The 10,259-nt window shown below is 39.0% G+C and overlaps 1 pseudogene; it reads right to left on the bottom strand.

The window, feature by feature from the left end:
• Nucleotides 1-1,758: 1,758 nt before the first annotated feature.
• Nucleotides 1,759-9,881, bottom strand: LOC116645105 (annotated as a pseudogene).
• Between the last annotated feature and the right edge of the window lie 378 nt (nt 9,882-10,259).

Below are 10,259 nucleotides of genomic sequence, written 5' to 3'. Positions count from 1 at the left end.
AAGCTACATGCAGGAAGAGATCTTTTTCTATCTTTTTTGTCTACAAGCATCTACAACTATGCAAGAGCATTGTAGGTATTCAATAATAGATATCTGTTGACTGAATAAATTAATAAGATCAATGAGATTTTTTTCTTAAATAAAAAGCAACATTTTTATCTGTGATATAATTTTTATTTAAAGTTTTCTTAGGAATCGGTATTTAGAGTACACTATGGGAACTTAAGTTACTAAAATACTTATTTCAAATCATATTTTACTATGCTAATACTAATATTGTTTAAATATTCTGCACTTTTTTGATGAGATAATCTTGGCTTCTTTATATTTCATGCTAACCTTTTAAGGAAAATGGATTTCAGACATACAGTTGACAAATTATGAATGTGTCATTGCTTTAAAATCAGCAATTCCTGTTTTTATTGATCTCAATCAACTTCTTTGTTTCTTGCTTTAAGGCCCCAGAGTATTTCTCTCAAAGACACCAATTATATTTCTCTGGAAGTAAAAGGTTATATTTGACAGGGTAAAAAGAAATTTCCTTACCTGTAAAGTATACTGCTCTAGAGAAAAATGAGAAAATTTTTATTACTTAAAAATAGAACTGAAGCTTTCTAGCCGATATTTATATTTTAAATCTAAAATTCTTAACACAAACTGTTTTAATAAAGGCTGCCTGAAATATGGTGGTCTTAGAAATACAATGAAGGTAAAGAATGTAATGTTAAACTAAAATATATATAATGAAAATATATCAGTTGTTTTATGCATTTTGTTAAGTTTTCTACTTATAAAGTGAAATCCTCTCAAAATTAACCATTCCTGGAGAGAAGTAGAGTTTTCCTGGTTAGTTTTGATAATTTTCATTTTTCAGCTCCTATTTCCTATCTGTGCATTCATCAAGGCTGTATTTTCCTCTATTTCTTTGAACATCCTTTTCTCTAGTTATTTGAGCATATTTATACTTCCTGTGTTAAATATTGTCTGCCAAATTTACCATCTTGGCCAATTTAGATTAGGTGTCTAATAACAATTTTTTTAAACTATGTTTAACAATACTTCAGTTTTTGTAGTTCTAGCATTATTTTTTTATGTGTAAAGCACATTACTGAGAAAACATTTTGTGGAAACTCTAGGTTTTTTTCTGTGAGCATGCAGTTAATTATTAACTGAACACTTAGGACTTGTATAGGCTTGATTTAATGCTTTCTTAGAATCTCTGAAAAGCTCAGGGTGTTTCTCAAGCCCTTCTTACTTGGGAAGTAAATCTTCAAAATATTCCTTGGTGATCTTTCAGGACTTGGTTTTAATTTGTTTTAGGTTACGTTTAAAGTAGGCCTTACCTTAGGGCTTGGTCCTTATTTCCAGAGTTGGCTTTCGGTCTGTGCTGAGTGCGCATGATATTAATGGGGTGTTAGAGAGGTGTTAATAAGATCTCTCTGCTGCTGTTTTCTTGGCAATATAAAAAGAAGCAAGCAAAATGATGTAAATGCTAACCTAAATATTTGCAAGTCACTCTCTTAGGTACTAAGTAGTTATAGGTAACCATACCTTAGTGATACCTTCTGGGACAAGAGTCTATATAGGATGAATATGTGTTAGCTTGTCTGGGCCTTTATCAAGCTGGAAAAAAGCTCCTTTTATTTCTGGTATGTCTTTAAAATTCTATTCTAAAAGGCTATGAAATTGCCTTTATATAAATGTGGGGTTTGTTTTTATTCTGTTTTGTTTAGGTGAAGGATATCCTGTCATCTTTGTTTACAGCTGAAACTCTGGGGATTTCAAATGACCATCCCTGTGCACGACCTTCTTACAAACACAAGAAACAGTTGCAACTTGATGTTCCACATTGTTCTGCCATGCATTATCTAAACAAACCTTAATGAGCTGACTGGCATCCAATTTCACCTGAATTTTCTTTCTCACAGTTTCATTTGGGAAGACTAAGTCTCCAGGATCACATGTGCACAGCTGTCAGAGTGTGTTTTCTGGAATGCTTTTACTTTCTTTTATACAGCTTTTTCAAGTTGGCTTAGGCAGAATTCTCCTCTGAGCATTGAAGACAATGTGCTCCCCACTCAACTTTTTCTCTAACTCACATACTTACCAGACTTTTTTTTTTCCTAGAAATATTTCATTTGAGGAATAGAAAGAAAAAAAAGATTATGATACCTTTTTGATCACCGTCAACTTCAATTTCCTTTGTTGGTATTCTATTCAGCTGCCCTGGCTGGGCCTCAGCTTGGAGATTAATCTCTAGCCCAAGGAGAGCCTGAGAGATGGTGGACTAGAAGTTGCCTGGCTTTTCACCATTAGGCTTCACAATCTTTATGCTCTACCTGAATTATGTCCTCCCTGTTGAGCACTGGCCTAGGAAGAGAATACTTTATTTTTAGAATTCCCTCAGCAATGTATTAGATCGATCAGATATTATGGTATTAAACAAGATCACCAATGAGGCTCTATTTCAGTTCATAATCTCCTTTATCAACCCTGCCTCTTTACTGTCACTCAAATGTATGTCATGCTCTCCACTTTCACTGCCACAATCACTGTCCAGGCTTTGACACTAACTAGCTTGGTTTATTGTCACTGATTTCCTAGCATCCATTCTGGAAATCCAGTAATTCCTTATCCACATAGCTCTGCAGAGTATATAGCATCTTAAAAATACAAGCCACTTGGAGTGTGAAATCCTCCTCTGCAGACAAAGGAAATGATTTGTAGATGAAAAAAATGAGATGGGGAGGAAGAGAAAAGATCCTTGAGAACAGAAAAGCATGACATTCTGACCTATTGGGTTCTTTACTCCTTGAACAATCCATTCTTAAGGTTGCAGACTTCTCTTTATAAGCTCAATTTTTTGACTCGGTGACTTTTTGCATGTTCTCTGTCCCACTGAGAACCAACGTGCTCCCATATGATTTACTCAGTGTCTTTCCCTTTTATGTACCTGTAAATGCCTATGTTAACTGCCACATTGAGATTAACAACTTCCTAGACCATTTACCTGGCTTTGACTTCATCTTTCTCTGAGATACTACCTTTTGGATTGCCTCCTCTTCCCTAACTGTCCCCAAGTGACTGTCTGAGTATGTCCTACTACATTTAGCCTCGGTTTCCAGAATTAGGTTTCCTTTAAGTTAAAAACAAAAACAACCCACAAAATTGCTCTTGTGCGTAGTTTGGCATGGAAAAAACCACACCCAAGTAGGCTATGAGATAACATTTTTTCCCCTTTCAACTTTTGAACACATATCTATTGCACATGAATAGATGCTATTTTCTAGTGTCACATACACTACAGCAAATGATTTAAACTAGGTCTCTATTTCTGGGGTACTTAGGGTAGTCTGGAGGACACAGACCATTACAATACTGAGAGACGTTCTACAATAAGGTTGTAGAAGGAGTCATTACAGTACCTAGTTGAAACATCTATCTCAGTCTACCAGGTGATTTTCTTTGGGGGAATAATTTTTAAAAGATTAAAAAGGTCAGCAAGCAAGGAATTAGGATGGTATGGAAAAGATGGCGGGACCTCATACCATCTTCATTGGGTGGATGGGGATTGTCAGGGGCAACAGAAGGAAAGGTAAGTGGGGGCTACTTCATGAGGACCCTTGCTGGCCTTGTGAAGAAGTTTGGATTAGATCTTGATGCGGTGGCTCTTAAACTTTAATGTGCATTCACACCTGGGAATGTTACTATAATATATATAGTTCCTATAATTAATAATAGGGAGTCTTACTCCCTAGCTTTCAAGTGGAGCTCGTTCTCCTGCATTTCTAATAAGCTCCTAGGTGTTGCTGATGCTGCAGGTTCTCGGACCACACTTTGACCAGCAGTCTCCTGAGGGTTTGAGGAATCTCAAGCAGAGCATAAAATATGATCAATATTTGTTTGTGTTCTGAAAAGAGAGATGTGATTTCAGAAGAGAGAATTAATGGGACAGGAACCAGATGACACACAGGAAGTTTTCATAGTAGGGTGTGTTAGTAATTCTGGTCAGATAGAATGGGGATTTGGATGCTGGATGGCAGTGGGGATGGAGAGAACTATGCAGACTCCAAGATGCTTAGGAGGTAAGCATGAGAATGTTGGAAATAGGCTGGATTTTGAAAGTGAGAGAGAACAGAAAATAAAGATGACTAGGTTTCTCCTTTGGCCAAATGTATTGCTATTCAATGTGACCTAAGGGTTCTGTGGAAAGAATTTAAAACAGGCAAGCAATATGAAAAGATGCTATTTTTTTTATTATGAAACTAGAAATAACTGCTTATCATCTGTGAATTTAAAGATCTAATATATTTGGCAGGAATATGGAATCAAAGATCAAGAGTTTTTCTCTTTCTTATGTGGTTCAAATGGAGACTTTTTTTTCTTGAATTTTAATACTTGGGACCAATCAATAAAATGAACTCCCTTGAGTTTCATATGATGTGCCCAAGGAACTGTTACTAATGCAATTACAGCTGGGAAGCTCTTCAGTTTCTCCTGGTTGTTATCTTTCTGTGCTCACATTGTTCAGTTAGACTCTGTAAGTGGGTAAGTTAAAGGATTATGATAAAAAAAAATCTACTTCAAGACACTTTAAATATTACTTTGTTAAATCCGCTGATGTTGACAGTTTTTTTTTCCTTTATTAAGGTTAATTTTTTTTTTTTTTTTTTTTTACAATTCTTCTATGATACAGTGGGATAACTAATTGGAATACCAACATGCTGACTAAATAAAACAAGATATTCCCAATATTTTCATTTGTGAAAATTCAGTTACTACATTGGCTTGTCTTCCAAGGATAAATGTTATGACTATTGAAAAATTTTTACGTTGGAAAGATGTCCACAATGGAAGGTTCGTTGAGAAATTTAGTTATTGGATTCTGCTATAGCCCCCATATTTCTCTTCAGAAGAACTGAATTTTGGAAGGATTCTTAGACTTGATCAGACTGGCTAAATCAACTATGGGTAGAGCCAGTATAAATTGTTTGCTTAAGTCTGAGCTTTGCAACTTTTTTCATCAGTTGGGGTGCTTACTTAAAAGAATACTTTTTTTCTGATTCCCTTTAAGAAACGACAAAATTAGAATGTCCAGACAAGAAATGACAAAATTAGAATGTCCAGACAAGAAACCTAGTTCCACAAAGAAACAGAAACAATGGGATATGTATATATGTGTCCATATGCATGTGGGTGTCTCTATGTGGAAGTTTATTACTAGAAATTAGCTCACTTGGTTATGTAAGCTAAGAAGTCTCCCAGTCTGCCATCTGCAAGCTAGAGAGCCAGGAAGGCTGGTGGTGTAATTCACTCCAGGTCCGAAGGCTGGAGAAGCAGAGATGCCAATGCTATGAGTCTGGTCTGAGACTAAAAGAGATGGGATGGGATGTCTCTGCTCAGCTAATGAGGCAGGAAAAAAGAGAGGCAAATCCCTCCTTCCTTTGCCTTTTATTCTATTCGGGCCCTCATCAGATGGTATTCTCTTTGTTTTCAGGAAGCACCTCAGTTGGTCTTGGTGAGGTGACCCAGTTTTGCATGTCGGAAGTATTTGGGCAGTTAGAACTCCTGCTTGGATTGGGTCGGTGTAGTTCCCTATCGACCTTAATCACAGGACATGGTACTACTCAGTGATGCCCTAAGGAATTGCCTGTATTCCAGACATACTCTCTGCCTTGCCTCCATTATAGAGTGGTAGTCCAGTTTTTTTCTTGATATTAGATCAATTACTCCAGTTGACAGTGAAACTCACTTCTTGGCCTGTTGATTCAGAAATGTGAAGAGCCCAAGGTGGCTAGCCAGTGACAGTCTTAACTTCCAGTTAAATGGACTCATTGTTATGTCTCCTGGGGGATTTTCCTCCTGGGGAAATAACATGGCTAGGCCAGCAGAGCATATTACCTCAAGAACACAGAGCAAAAATCTTGCCAGGAGGTATCAGGAGTAATATTGAATGGTCCCACTGCTATTTCTACTACTTGAGTTTTGGACCTGTTTACCCTGGCTTTTGGAAAAATAGCACCATATACTGATTCAGAGCATATACAGCCTTCTAGAGAGCCTTGTTAGAGACCTGCAAGCAATTGCTAGTAAGGTGGCACTGTAACTGAGTCTTCAGAAGGCCATTACTCTGTTCTATCTGGCCAGTGGCGTTGGGGTGGTGAGGACCATGGTAAGGCCAGTGAATTCGATGGGCGTGGGCCCATCACTGCACTCCTTTTGCTGTAAAACGAGTTCCTTGATCTAAAGCATTGCTGTGTGGAATACTGCGATGATGGATAAGGCATTCTGTAAATCTATGGCAGGTAGTTTTGCTAGAAGCGTTGAATGGAGGAAAGGCAAGTCCATATCCAGAGTGAGGGTCTATTCTAGTAAGGACAAGACATAGCCCTTTCATGATGAAAATGGTCCAGTGTAGTCAACCTGCTAATGGCTGATCACCTAAAGGCGTGGTGCTGTATGGGTGACCTGGAATTTGTCTCTGCCGCAGATGGGACATTCAGTGCTGGTCATAGCCAGGTTGGCCTCAGTGAGTGGAAGTCCATATGCACGATCCTGTTCATCCCTACACTACTGCCATCATGGCCACTTTGTTCATGAGCCCATTGGGTGTTGATGGTGTGACTGGGCAAAGAGGCTGACTGGTATCTACAGAACAGGTCATCAAGTCCTCCTAGTCACTTGATTATTGAAATACTTTGTTTCTCAGGTCACCCTTTGGTGAGAGTTTACATGGGACACAAATACCTTTTTTTTTCTCCCAAAGAAGTCTAGCCCCATACTTCATCCCCAAATTTTCTTGTCTTGAATTTTCTAATTCTATTCCTTCCAAATCCCTGACCATTCAGCCAAACTACTGCTACAACCCATGAATTGGTATATAATTACCTATCTGTCCAACATTTCTCCTTCTGAGCAAAGTGAAAAACCATGTGCACTGTCCATGGAGAGGATTCTCTTCATCATTTTCCTTCAGGGATATCCCCCAGAGAGCTATTCTATCTAGCCATTTGCTAGATCTATCTAGACATCTATAGTGTTACAGCTGTTAACTTTAAGGGAGGACCTGCATTTTGTGCAGAACCATTTTAAGGATTTTATTTATTTGTTTGTTTAAATTAATTAATTAATTAATTTCTTTATTTGAGATAGAGATCATGAGCTGGGGGCAGAGGGAGAGGGAGAAGCAGCTCCCGACTGAGCAGAGAGCCCAATGTGGGGCTTGATCCTGGGACCCCGTGATTGTGACTTGAGCAGAAGGCAGATGCTTCACCGACTGAGCCACCCAGGCGCCCCTGTGCAGAACCATTTTAAACTAGGCTCTAGTCTTGTATCAGTGATAGTGAGGAAATACCTATGAGGCCCTAGATCAGCCTGGGAGAGAGAAGACGGTGTAGCAGGAGTACTGATCAGGGGCTTTTGAGCCACTTTTTGGAACTTGTACCTTCAGCATCTGCTCAGGGTGGTCATGGGTGTACCACTTCCATTTGATTATGGAGTCTTGCTGTGCACGCCCAACTTTATGGCATGGTGATCGGATATCACCATTCTAAACTAGTTGCTATTTCTTGCTCTCTAGGTGTAATATGCATCTTGTCATCAGTAGAATAGACCAATGTGCTACCTTATAGAACATAAAAGTGGTCACTGTCTCTGAACTAAATTATGACATACAACTGGAGAGTTGTGATATGCAACTGAGGCAGGACCAAGATTAACTAGCCAACATCATAGGTTTGCATAAGTGAAGGTGTGTTACTAGCCTTGCCGCTTGAAAAAAAAGATTTCTGGTGGACATAAAGGGCAGAGATGGAGAAAAAGCTGTTTTCCAGATGAATGGCTGAATATCTGGTACCAGGGGATGTGTTAATTTGCTCAAGTAATGAAATGACATCTGGTACAGCAGCTGCAGTTGGAGGCACCGCCTAGTTAATCTTAGAATAGTCCACTGTCATTCTCTAATGACCATTTGTCTTCTGCCCAGGGCAAATGGGAGAGTTGAGTCAGCATGTGGTGAGGGAATCTGTATCTTTCAAGTCCCTGATGATGGCACAAGCCTCTACAATCCTTCCAGGAACGTTGTATTTCTCTTGCCTTATTTTCCTACGTAGAGGCAGTTCCAATGGCTTTCTTTCGGGCTTTCCTACCGTAATAGCCCTCACTCCACAGGTCAGGCATTTCTGGGGCCTGGGGTTTCTCCCAGTTGCTAAGTAGGCCTATTGCAATTTCACATTCTAAAACGGGGGAAATACTCACAGGATTGGTTCAGGACCACTGGTCAGCTGAGAGATGGACCAAAGGGGAAACTCCATTAATCACCTGACCTCTTAAGTCCTTATTTTGGTGAGCCACAGTAAGGTTTTAGGTCTCCTGAATTAGTGCCATTTCAGAGCCAGTGTCGAGTAGTTACTGCAGGTTCTGATTATTTCTTTCCCTCGAATGTATGGTTACCCTGGTAAAAGGCCATAGGTCCCTTTAATGAAGGCTGGATGAAATATTAACACATTATAAATTTTTGGTAGTATAATGGGGTCCTTGCTGTAGTGGACCTGGCTTCCCCTCATCAACGGGTTTAGGTCTATAAACTGGTTTACCTCTGGGAATGAGGAGCCATAATTCTCTGATTCAGTTTAGACTCTTATTCGTTCCACCACGACTTCTTTGGTTACACAGATTCAATAAGAATTTAATAGGTTTCCAGTCTATTTTACTTGTAAGAACACTTAAAGTAGCTAGCCAGTGTCCTAGGTTTACGTAAGTCAGACTATTGTGATTGCTGTTTGACTCTCAAACCCATGACTGTAACCATTCTACCTTGTCCTGGGTGGTTGAGCACTGCCACTTGGCCCTTGCCTTCCCATGATCACATTACTCCCGCTGCATTTAGATTTCCCATTTCAGTGACTGAACTTCCCACTGTGCGTTCTGGTCTACAGAGAAGAGCAATCACAGAGCTCTTCAAGATTGCTGAGACTCACCTTCCAAGTTGATTCCTCACTGTACTGGTGGAAGGTGTGTCTTCTGAACCCTCTCAACAAGTATGTGAAATCAATCCAATTAGAAGGTCTTGAGAAAAGACATGTTGGGATGCTTAATCGTGGAGGATCCATCCAGCTACTTTACAAAGCAGTACCGAAGCGGATAGGATAGCACAATAGGAAGTACAGTTACAAAATGTCGTAGATAAATGGAGTTGTAATAATAAATGGTATTGGTTATCCTTTTACTTCTTGGCCTTTTTAAAATTTGCTATTATGTGCATCATTGGAAAACTTACCAGCAGGTGGTAGCGCTGTTTAACAAATACATCCCTGATCACGAAACAAGCAATTGTGAATGAATTACTGCCTGTAAGGGCCGCAATATTTAAACATGTCAGAATATCGAATTGTGATTCAGAAAACCTGATTCCGAGTCCCAGATGTGTGACTTATTGGCCTCATCACTTTGCAAAAATAATTTAATCTCTTATGTTTAAAAAACATAAGTAAAACAGAGGTACTAATACCCATCCTGGCTTGTGATGTTTTAAGGGTGAAAACATAAAATGACAGTGACATCATTGTGAGAAGGATAAAATGCTATGTGATTGCAAATATTTCTCCTTACTTTAAAATTTTTTTGTTTCACAGCCATTTATGTTAAGATGTCTCCTTATGAATGACAGTGGTGGTCATCGTGTTGGATCTTAAAAGGATGGTACTCATAAATGTTAAATGATTTTCCTATTGCTTATATGTTCAACTATTTTTGGCCATTTTAAAATTCTATTTCATTTCCATGAGGTATAAGTTGCCAAAGCCATATATTTGTTGGATTTAAGAGTAGCTCTAGCCTCTGAAGTCTTTTTCAGGCAATGTACTCCTTTGCTTACCTACCATTACGCATGAATGAAATGAAGTGCTGAAGTCCAAGAGAACCCAAAGAACTTGAAGGTATTTTTCAAAAGAAATGGTATCTACAAATATGGTCCTATTTAAAGTAATAGCTACATAGTGAGCCAGCATTTACCTTTACTGAATATTTACTGTGTGCTGAGAAGTGTACTAACCACTGAAGGGTTTCAGAGATACAGAACTCGGAGGCTCCTAAAAATTCAGAACTTTGATACTTTTTTAAGAAAAGGCTTTATTTATTTGAGACAGAGACAGCAAGCAAGCACAAGCAGGGGAAGGGGCAGAGGGAAAGGGAGAAGCAGACTCCCCGCTGAACAGGGAGCCTGAGATGGGGCTTGATCCTGGGACCCTGAGTTCATGACC

This window comes from Phoca vitulina, unplaced genomic scaffold (genome assembly GCF_004348235.1).
Source record: "Phoca vitulina isolate PV1807 unplaced genomic scaffold, GSC_HSeal_1.0 scaffold32, whole genome shotgun sequence".
Taxonomy (NCBI): domain Eukaryota; kingdom Metazoa; phylum Chordata; class Mammalia; order Carnivora; family Phocidae; genus Phoca; species Phoca vitulina.
This window is presented reverse-complemented; position numbering and strand designations above follow the sequence as displayed.